The 12,016-nt window shown below is 41.7% G+C and overlaps 1 protein-coding gene across 1 annotated transcript in view; it reads left to right on the forward strand.

The window, feature by feature from the left end:
* The first annotated feature begins 3,420 nt into the window (after positions 1-3,420).
* LOC115456988 (N-acetyllactosaminide beta-1,3-N-acetylglucosaminyltransferase 3-like) overlaps positions 3,421-12,016 on the forward strand; it is a 29,598-nt gene continuing 21,002 nt past the window's right edge. The window contains exon 1 of the mRNA XM_030186415.1: positions 3,421-3,486. The gene's annotated coding sequence lies outside the window, so the exon portion shown is untranslated. The remainder of the gene's footprint in view (positions 3,487-12,016) is intronic.

The raw sequence follows: 12,016 nt of genomic DNA on the forward strand, positions 1-12,016 counted from the left end.
CCATTTAACCAGTTTTTAACTCAGTCAGTCACTTTAGGTGCCATACCGAGAGCATTCAGTTTATTATCAGTCACCTGTGTGGAACCATGTCAAAGGCTTTGCTAAAATCCAAGTAAACCACATCTAGCACCCCTCCCACATCCAATTGTTTTGTCACCCAGTCAAAGAAACCAATCAGATTTATCTGATCGTCTTAGGGTCATTCCACGTCAATTGGTCTGATTTCAGAGAAGTGCCCTGCTCGACCATCACGGATTTCGAACACTGCTAAAGTTTTACGTTCACCGATGCAATACTTGCTGAGATATAGTAATCTGACCCCATACGGCAGCCTTCTATGGTATGACTCCAAGATTTCGACAACTTTGAGACACTGTATCTCCGGCAATATTTTGTTGAGAGACACAAAACTTGGCCATCTTGTACAACTTTTTGCGCTCTATTAAACAAAATAATAAAAAAAATCTTCATGAGCGATTTCCGTGAAGAAAACTTGGAGCAAACTTGGTCCGAAAAATTTGCAGCATGAAAAAATTGTAAAGTTTGGCTTTTTATATCTCTGGAATTAGAGGTGTGATAAACGTGAATCTTTGCACACAACAACTTATCAACACAAAGTTTTCGAATACAAAATTTCATTCTCCTAATATTTTCCATTAGTTCACAAATTGAGTGTAAAGGTGATGATTTTTGCAAAAATGCCAAAAATAGGGTATTTTTAGCCCACTTTTACAAAAAAAAAAAAAAAAAAAGACCTGGAAACTCTTTTTAATCATTTTCATTAGAAACAGCATGTTTCAAACCCCTTAAAAAAGTAGTGTTGGTTTTTCATCGCTGGTATATAAGGCCCTAGAAATGATGAAAATGATGACAATATTGTTTGTTTGTTTTTTAAATTAGCATGTTGATGGAAGAATAGTTTCCTTAAACAGCAGAACAGATCATGAATACCAGTTGGTAGCTATAGAATTTTGTTTATTTATATATGCTTTATACAATGCAATGCTGCTAGGAGCCTTTATCAGTGAAGATTTCACTTGTAGTATATCATCCGTACATCTATGCAGATAGTAACATAGTAGATGACGGCAGAAAAAGACCTGCACGGTCCATCCAGTCTGCCCAACAAGATAACTCATATTTGCTGCTTTTTGTGTATTCCCTACTTTGATTTGTACCTGCGTTCTTCAGGGCACAGACCGTATAAGTCTGCCCCGCACTATCCCCGCCTCCCAACCACCAGCCCCACCTCCCAACCACCGGCTCTGGCACAGGCACAGACCGTATAAGTCTGCCCAGCACTATCCTCACCTCCCCACCACCAGCCCTGCCTCCCAACCACCAGCTCTGGCACAGACCGTACAAGTCTGTCCAGCACTATCCCCGCCTCCCAACCACCAGCCCCGCCTCCCGATCTTGACTAAGCTCCTGAGGATCCATTCCTTCGGCAAAGGATTCCTTTATGCTTATCCCACGCATGTTTGAATTCCGTTACCGTTTTCATTTCCACCACCTCCCGCGGGAGGGCATTCCAAGCATCCACCACTCTCTCCGTGAAAAAATACTTCCTCACATTTTTCTTGATGATGTCACGATATACATCCCATTGAAACACGATCTAACTGAAATCACAAATGAAATCAAATACAGCTTCCAAATAATGAACTCATGGGCGGACGCATTCCAACTAAAGCTAAACGCAGAAAAGACACAATGTCTCCTCATATCCTCACAATATAACACAAACAAACCCAATACCATAAACACTCCAGATTACACCCTTCCGGTCTCTGACAGCCTGAAAATTCTGGGAGTCACAATTGACCGAAATCTCACACTCGAAGGCCATGCGAAAAATACAGCAAAGAAAATGTTCTATTCAATGTGGAAACTTAAAAGGATCAAACCTTTCTTCCCAAGGGAAATATTCCGCAGCCTGGTACAATCAATGGTGCTAATCCCATCTAGACTACTGTAATGCCATTTATGCCAGATGCAAAGAACAGATCATTAAGAAGCTTCAAACCGCTCAAAACACAGCAGCCAGACTCCTATTTGGGAAAGCGAAATACGAAAGCGCCAACCCCCTAAGAGAAAAATTACATTGGCTCCCATTAAAAGAACGAATTGCATTCAAAGTTTGCACACTGGTCCACAAAATTATTCACGGGGAAGCCCCGAGCTATATGTCAGACCTTATAGACCTGCCTACTAGGAATGCAAAAAGATCAGCACGCACATTCCTCAATCTCCACTACCTCAACTGTAAAGGACTAAAATACAAATCCACATACGCAACCAGTTTCTCCTACATTTGCATGCAAATATGGAACGCACTACCGAAGGCCATAAAAACTACGCAAGGCCTAACTATCTTCTGAAGGCTACTGAAAACTGACCTGTTCAAGAAGGCATACCATAAACATCCATCCTAAATACTAAATAATAAGCCTGAACATGAACTAGATAAAACCGAACTGTTATCACCAGACCGACTAACCTTAATGCTACTAATGAACAAGCACTAACACCTTAATTCTTATGCCGAATATGATTTCTATATAATTGATGACCTAACGAATGTTACAATCCAATCTATCACTCAGGAACCTATATGCAATACCATAATGTATTCTTCTTTACCATGTATGTATGCACCTTAATGCAACGCCTTTTGTAATTCTGTACCCGGAAATGGCGATCGCCATTACGGCATAATGTAAGCCACATTGAGCCTGCAAATTGGTGGGAAAATGTGGGATACAAATGGTACAAATAAATAAATACATAAAAGCTTCCATATCTATTCACTCTGTCTCCCAGGGTATGAATGCCACAAATAAATAAATAAATTCCCTGGTACCTGGGTTTCCCCAAAAGAAGCACATTTTAAAATCCAACGTGCATGGTCAGCCCAAAATAAAGACTTCGTGGAAGAACTTGAATAGTTATGAAAACGTAAAAAAAAAAAAAAAAAAAAAAAGAGGTCCAAAACATTGCCTGTGAAATCTTACAAAACGTCGATTAAAATCCCCTATTCTCACAAGTCTACAATACGTGATTTCTATGGGAACTGGGACTTTAAAAGCCAGGAAAAAAAAAATCCGCGAGTAGTAGCAAATATAAGTCTCATGGCACCAGACACAAGTCCTGGTTTCGACTAAACTTCCGCGTGTACAAGGCCAGCCTTACTTTTTTTTTCATCACAACACAAGTGCTACCCCTTCTCTCTTCTCTTTTGGACCTCACCCAGGTGGGTGGGTCCGGCCAGGGGGCGGGTCCTTCTTTCTACTGCGTCCCTCCCCTCCCGCCTATGCGGAAAGGACAAACCGGAAGTACGTCGGCATTAAGGCAGGAAGAAGGCCCTCGTGGCCGCGCGGCAGAGCTGTGAAGGCGGGCGCCGTGTACAGGAGCAGGAGACCCGTGGCGGTTGGTGCATTTATGCCTCGAAGTCTTCGACTTTATTCAAACGAACTACTGCCTCGAGTAAGTAGATATCATGATGTAATTGGTGGGGAGGGAGAGAGGCAACATAATTTAAGAATTTCCGTTTTCAAATGTTGAGCTTTGTTTGGAATTGGTATTGAATGTAATAAACCCTGTTCTCAAATTTAACACGGGGGGGGGGGGGGGAAATGCTGCCAGACTGATGTATTGCCCCCCCCCCTGCTTTTTTGGTTCATATGTTGGAGATTCCAGTCTGTAAAATAGCTGTTGTTCATGCTGGATGTCTGCCTTATATATTTTCCAACAGGAAGTCTTTTCTTATTTCCTGTTGGAAAATACATGTGAGATGGACATCAGTTTTGGAAGTTATAAGCTGGGCATCTCTATTCTGCCTTGGACATTCTTTTGAAAAAGCCCCACTATGGTATCAAAGGTGGCCTACGTTCACTCAAAACACAATAGCTCATTGCAGGCTTATTTTACAGGAAGAGCTTTACCTGATGTTTTGTATTTATCAGATGCATGGGGTGAATGTTTTTTTTTTTTTTTCTGTATTTGTTTTTAACAATGTATGTTACTATTGTAAGCTGCCAAGAACTTTCTGGATTGTAAATAATGTAAATAAATTATTAAAAGAAAAACAGGAGCTGGATATCCTGATGGAACTAGGACTAATATCCAGTCTTCTGTGCATGTTCCTGCAGGGAGCCTGGATTATGCCCTGATCTGTTCTCTGAAGGGACCAGTCAGGACAGATGATGACTCCTTGAAAGATTCCTTCCATTCTCGTTTACATCCTTGGCTGTTGGGAGATAAAGCAACATAACAAGGATACTTAGCATTAGGTAGTACAATACAGTGGAGGAGTGGCCTAGTGGTTAGGGTGGTGGACTTTGGTCCTGAGGAACTGAGTTCAATTCCCGGCACAGGCAGCTCCTTGTGACTCTGGGCAAGTCACTTAACCCTCCATTGCCCCATGTAAGCCACATTGAGCCTGCCATGAGTGGGAAAGCGCGGGGTACAAATGTAACTAAATAAATAAAAATAAATACAATCTCTGGTGATGTGAAGGAGGACTATGTAGGAGACATGTTAAAAGTTTGATGTTACCCTCTTGCACCATGGATATATCCTCAGGGCTGTGTGTCAAGGAGTGTAAGAACAGAACTACAGTTATTGGTGATTTCTTTATTAGGGACTGGGTACCTAGCAGCCATAAGGATTACTTGGTAACTTGCCTGCTTTGTGCAAAGGTATCTCATGCACCACCAAGATTTTAGAGAGTGCTTGGGAGGAGTTGGCTGTTGTGGTCTACTTGGACTCCAGTGCCACACAGAGGTATGGAAGCTAAATTACTCCTGGGGAATTTTGTACAGAATTCTGTACCATCAAAAGCAGTGGCTTTCCCTGCTCCCTTCCTGTCCACTTACTAATTATGATTGTGTGGCAAGAGGGGGAGATGATCAGTTGTACACTGGGCTGTCATCTTTTTCTGCTTTATTAAGCAACTACTTATTTGAACTGAGCAACTAGGAATGCCTCACAATTCAAATAAGCATTTTGGCACAGGATGGCATAGCCCAGTGTACAACTGTTCACCACCTCCTCTTATGCTGCAATGGGAGGAGGCAGGCTGGAGTAACCTGGGGGAAGGAACATCATGGGAATGAGTGTGGCGCAAGCTGGAAGAGAGTGTGCTATGGAGGTAGGGAGCTGAAGCAAACTAGAGGAGGGTGTGCACCAGGGATGGGATCTGGAGCAAGCTGGAGGGTGTGCCACAGAGGGTGAGGCAGAAAGCAGAGGTAAATTTATGTGCCTGGGGGAGGAGGAGGAGAAAGAAGGAAAGATGAGTTTATGTGCTGAGTGGGGAAGGGGAGAAAGAGGGAGAGGTGGGGATTTCTGTCTTGGGGGAAGGGAGACTTTTGAGATATAATTTAAGGGGATCTTACTGGGAGATAGGGGGAGAAGAGGGACCTAGGAGCAGAGAGAAACCTAAAAAATAAGATGGGAGTTAGAATATATTATTAGGAAAGGAATGGAAAACAAAAATAAGGACGTTATAATGCCTTTGTATTGCTTCATGGTGCGACTGCATCTCGATTGTTGTGTTCAATTCTGGTCACCGCATCTGAAAAAAGATATAGTGGAATTAGAAAAGGTACAGAGAAGGGTAACAAAAAGGATAAAAGGAATGGGACGACTTCCCTATGAGGAAAGGCTAAAGCGACTAGGGCTTGGAGAAAAGACGGCTGAGGGGAGATATGATAGAGGTCTATAGAATTAATGAGTGGCATGGAAAGGGTAGATGTGAGTCGCTTGTTTACTCTTTCCAAAAATACTAGGACTAGGGGGCATGCAATGAAGCTACAAAGTAGTAAATTTAAAACAAATCGGAGAAAAAGTTTCTTCACTCAACATGTAATTAAATTCAGGAATTCGTTGCCAGAGAATGTAGTAAAAGCATTTAGCTTAGCAGGATTTAAAAAAGGTTTGGATGGCTTCCTAAAGGAAAGGTCCATAGACTATTATTAAAATGGACTTGGGGAAAATCCACTGATTTCTAGGATACGCAGTATAAAATGTATTGTACTTTTTTGGGATCTTGCTGGGTACTTGTGACCTGGATTGGCCACTGTTGGAAACAGGATGCTGGGCTTGATGGACCTTCAGTCTGTCCTAGTATGGAAATACTTATGTGCTTATGAACATACTAGGGGAAGGGAGGGGGTTCTAGATGAACTGGGGAGGATAGAACCTGGAGAATATTTCTTGGGAGGGTTGAGCCTGAGGAGATAAGAGTCTAGGGAAAATTTCAGACTTGGTTTAAGAATTGGCCTTTATCATTGGAGAATTCTGCACAAATATTTTTAAAATTTAGTGGCAATATTAAACTTGTGGAAAATCCTACATTATTTTTTTTTTGCAAAATTCCCCCAGGAGTACCTGCTGGGTAGGAAACTAAACTCCAGAGAACCTCTAGGATAGCATTCTCGGAAATGCTCTGTGTTCCATGTTGCAGGACTCCAGAGGCAGGCTTTTTGCTGCCTCCGTGCATGAATGAAAGGCTTTTAGATCATTAGGAACTTAGAAAAGGCAGATCCTGTTCTGCAGGAGAGTATATGTTGTGTTGGAAATGCAGGTAAGAAGTTTGCTTTGGGGAATACTACTTGTACTGTTCCATTAATTGAGGGGATTATTCAAATATCTGTGGATAGGATGTAGTTACCCAGCACCTGCAGTGGAGAGAATGAGAAAAGGACTGAATCAGAGTGAAAAAGTGAAGGTAGAGAAAAGCGGGAACTTGAATGGAAGTGAAAGGAGTGGTATAGGAGTGAAAATCTACCTGCCTTACCTGCTGTCTGCTCAAATGTGCATAGTTACAGCTCTGGCTGCCACTGTTGCTGTAGCAAACATCTCCGCAGCACCAGTAAATGAACATAGCACAGCCACTCACAGGAGGCATTTCCTGCTCTGCGAGATTGTCTTCTGGCTAACACTGCCATAGAAACTACTTGAACAACAAGGCTTTGATCTGAGAGAGCTAGATTAGGAATTGTAAGGTGATATTCTAGATGAAAATTTAAATCTAGTCCTAGAGAATATGATGCAATAACTTAGAAAAATTGATCCAGGCATTTGGGGAAGCAAGATAGAATGTAAGGAGCCGGGAATTGGTGATAAGAGGAGAAGGGCATAGGGTTCAGGAGGAAGCGTGTAAGGCATGTTGAGAGAGCAAAGGTAATGAAGAATTGCAGCATGAACACACTTATAGGTGAGTAAAAGAAGACTGAACAGAATTGGGGGATAGGGAGCCAGTGTCATAATTTGAGAAGGTTTACATGGTTATAGTGATGATGGTGGAATGGTAGTTGTGTAGCTGACTTTTGAATAGACTGCACTGGTGAAAGATGGTGTAATGAGTCCTATGAGGAGCAAGCTGCAGTGGTATAAGTGAGAGGTGATGAAGTGGATAAGGGTTCTGAGGGTGAAAAATGGGGAAGAGGGTTTGTTGGGAAAACGAGAAGTTCTTGTCAACAGCAGATAAATTCAGAGACTTGCGGGTTGTGACGCTCTGTCATATAGGATGGTTATGCACCTTGGCCAACCAGCCAGTATTCTCTATCTCCAGCAGGCGGATGGATGGTGTCTCTCAAGCTCCTGGCTTCGTCTTCTGGATTGTTCCTGTTCTGGATTTCCCAGTTCATGGTGGGCAAGCCATCCCTATGTCGGGGCACTGCTTGGTCTCTGCCTTTTGTCTTCCAGTTGGCATTGGATGTAGGAAACATCTCCTATGTGGGAGCAGTACGGTTCCATCTTTGGTTGGGCGGCATGGCTTCGTTTTATGGAGGGCTTCTCCATGCTTGGTAACCGAGCATGCAACTGTTTCTCTCAGGGTGTCCCCCCTCTTGTCTTGTGCTGGAGAACGCACGGGGTGGGGGGGAGGTGGGAGTGATCTTTCCCAGCCCTGGAAAGGGAGCACACCTCCACCTATTCTAGTGTAGTGCACCCTCACCTCTGATGATAGATCTCAACTCCTTCTCTGGATGTTGACTGCCTTGCAGGATTTGGCTGCGGTCACCACTTTTTCTCCAGGTTCTCGGAGCTCTCCGGTCTTAGGATGGGGAAACACAACTCCATTGAGGGTTACGGTACATGGCTCTTAATCCAGGTGTCCAACCCACCTCTGGAGCTCCTTTACTTTATTGGCAATAGCAACCAAGAAGGGAGGCGATGATCTGCACATCAATGTGACGGTGAGCAGAAAGCAGACCAAGAATACAGGAGTGCTGGGCAAATTTATTAGTACAAATACCCGACATGGCCACTTTTTGCCTTACGGCAAATAATAAGAAACAGATAAAATATTTAATTAAAATGATAAAATCAGCAAACAACATTAATAAAAATATAAGCAAATTAAAACAATGTATCTAATTGATCACAAGAACATCAATAAATAACATTGATTGAAAATCCTAATTAGAAATATCTCCAAATTAAAACAATTATAAATAGAGAAACAATAGGAACAAAAACCAATTAAATGTATTTGATTAATTAAAATTTGAACATGTATATACAAACTGCATGTAAAAACACATATTACATGTAAAAATGTGTCTACTCAGAAAATGTATATAAAGCCAAAGGAGGTACAAGAGATGTGAAAGGAACACGTACCTATAGGGGAAAATACCCAGCTTTCCCCAAATAGTAATGTCTCTACATATCTGTATATATGAAAAATTATAAGAAATCCAAATAGGACTATTTAAAAAAAACTAAATAGCAGTAAAGCATAGCTTTTCTGAAAAAAAAAGTAGAAATGAACCAATTCAAGGTACTTACATTGCAGCACTTCCTCACCAATAGAGCAGATTCATCTTCTCACTAACAGCACTGAATCTGCCGAGTACTGTTATAATGCTGTTATATCGCTCCATGGTGCGACCGCACTTGGAGTATTGTGTTCAGTTCTGGTCGTCTCATCTCAAAAAAGATATAAAGGAATTGGAGAAGGTGCAGAAAAGGGCGACGAAAATGATAAAAGGGATGGGACGACTACCCTATGAGGAGAGGTTAAGACGGCTAGGACTCTTTAGCCTGAAGAAAAGGCGGCTGAGGGGTGATATGATAGAGGTGTACAAAATAATGAGTGGGGTAGAGCGGACAGATGTGAAGCGTTTGTTTACACTTTCTAACAATAATAGAACCAGGGGAGACAAGATGAAATTAGAATGTGATAGGTTTAAAACAAATCGGAGAAAGCTTTTCTTTACTCAGCGCATAGTTAGACTCTGGAACTCATTGCCAGAGAAGGTAGTGACGGCAGCTGGCCTTGCTGAGTTTAAAGGGGGTCTGGACAGATTTCTGAAGGAAAAGTCCATTGATCGTTATTAAATTTGGGTTTTTAGCCAGATTCTTGGGGCCTGGATTGGCCGCTGTCGGAGACAGAGTGCTGGGCTTGATGGACCTTTGGTCTTTTCCCAGCGTGGCAGTGCTTATGTACTTATGCACTATTTATGTTCTGTGAGGTCAAGGGTCAGACTCTCTGCAGAAATCTTAAAAGCAATTTAATTTCAATTATCCATATAAAACAAGGTTATAATTAATAATACATATTTGTTCTTCCTGTATCAAAATCCTATCCACATCTCCCCTCCAATGACAGACAACCTTGTGCAATACAGTAAATCTTGGTCAAAATTGTGCCCTTTTCCTTGCATATGTTCCACTAATGGTTTTTCTGAGGCATTCCTTTTAATGGTACTATGATGCTCTATGATACGTTTATTGAATGCACGGCTTATTTTACCTATGCACAACAGTTTGCAAGGGCATATAACAGCATAAGCAACATGAGTGGTTTTGCAGTTAGAGTATTATCTTAATTGGAATCTCTCACCAGTTTTGGGATGTATAAAAACCTTTCATTTTTGAATTAACATGACAAACTGAGAGGGTAATGTTCCCAAACAGGTGCAACCTTAACTAGCAGAGCTAAATTGCTAATATATCCTTCAGGTTTTTGTTTCTTTTATAAGCAACTATGATGTCTTTGCCTTCAAAACCAGGTATACACTGAATGATAGTCCAATTTTTCTTCAATATATTGATAATCTCATGAGAGAAATGGTCATAATAAAGTGTGCATACTATTTTTTTCAAAATCCTTTTTCTGTTTAGGCTTTAAGAGGGTGTTTCTGTCCCGTTGTATAGCTTTTAAGATATCCTTCCTCTCTCATAAAATCTGGCAGCCATGTGTTTCACTTGTTGATTCATGTCTTGTTTCTGTGAACAGAGATTCTGTTCAATCTTAGAAATTGACTATAAGGTAAGTTGCTATTTATTGTGGCAACTATTGTAGTGTAAGAGTTTATTAACATCTTTTGTTTCAATGGTGGTATTAAAATGGCCACTTGTGAATAATATCTTTGTTTAAGAATGAGATATCATGATTATCATAATTTGATCTTAAATTTGAGATTGCTATCTTGGGAATTCAACCATGAATACAATTCTAAAAGTTTATCCTGTGCTCCTGCCAAAGTCATAAAAACATCGTCCATGTACCTTCACCATAGTAAAATTATAGTCCTTAAAACCACAGTCTTTTAAGAAATTTCAAAATCGGCAACATAAAGAATAGCGACTGAAGGGGGCTATGGTCGATCCCATAGCTGTGCCTTTGATTTGTTTGTAAAACTTGCCTTCAAAACAGAAATGGTTTTCTTGAAGTGTTAGTGATGCCAATTCAATAACGTATTCTGTGGTGACACTCTGATTTACTGTTCTTTTGCTAAGAGCAGCTCTTACCGCTTCCAGTGCTTCATTTTGGGGAATATTGGTATATAATGATTCCATGTCCAATGTTGCCAAAAATATTTCTTGTAAAGTAATTCAATATCTTGAAGGATATTAATGATATGAGTACTGTCTCTGGTATATGATGGAATGAGTGGTACCAAAGGTCTTAAAGTATCAGTAAAAATGGAAAGGAGTGGAGGAGTGGCCTAGTGGTTAGGGTGGTAGACTTTGGTCCTGGGGAGCTGAGTTCGATTCCCACGTCAGGCACAGGCAGCTTCCTTGTGACTCTGGGCAAGTCACTTAACCCTCCATTGCCGCATTGAGCCTGCCATGAGTGGGAAAGCGCGGGGTACAAATGTAACAAAAATAAAATAGATACTATTGGAGATTCTACATGGAATGTTGCTACTATTGGAGATTCTATTCCACTAGCAACATTCCATTTAGAAGGCTGTGCAGGCTTCTGTTTCTGTGACTCACAGAAGCAGAAGCCTGCGCGGCCACAAGGGCCGACTTCTACATGGAATGTTGCTAGTGGAGGAGTGGCCTAGTGGTTAGGGTGGTGGACTTTGGTCCTGAGGAACTGAGTTTGATTCCCACTTCAGGCACAGGCAGCTCCTTGTGACTCTGGGCAAGTCACTTAACCCTCCATTGCCCCATGTAAGCCGCATTGAGCCTGCCATGAGTGGGAAAGCGCGGGGTACAAATGTAACAAAAATAAAATAGATACTATTGGAGATTCTACATGGAATGTTGCTACTATTGGAGATTCTACATGGAATGTTGCTATTCCACTAGCAACATTCCATGTAGAAGGCTGCGCAGGCTTCTGTTTCTGTGAGTGTCAGACTCACAGAAGCAGAAGCCTGCGCGGCCACATTGGTGATCTGCAAGGGCCGACTTCTAGTGGAATAGCAACATTCCATGTAGAATCTCAAATAGTAGCAACAGTGGAGGAGTGGCCTAGTGGTTAGGGTGGTGGACTTTGGTCCTGAGGAACTGAGTTCGATTCCCACTTCAGGCACAGGCAGCTCCTTGTGACTCTGGGCAAGTCACTTAACCCTCCATTGCCCCATGTAAGCCGCATTGAGCCTGCCATGAGTGGGAAAGCGCAGGGTACAAATGTAACAAAAATGAAATAGATACTATTGGAGATTCTACATGGAATGTTGCTATTCCACTAGCAACATTCCATGTAGAAGGCTGTGCAGGCTTCTGTTTCTGTGAGTCTGACGTCCTGCACATATGTGCAGGACGTCAG

This window comes from Microcaecilia unicolor, chromosome 14 (assembly GCF_901765095.1).
Source record: "Microcaecilia unicolor chromosome 14, aMicUni1.1, whole genome shotgun sequence".
In the NCBI taxonomy this organism is placed as follows: Eukaryota; Metazoa; Chordata; class Amphibia; order Gymnophiona; family Siphonopidae; genus Microcaecilia; species Microcaecilia unicolor.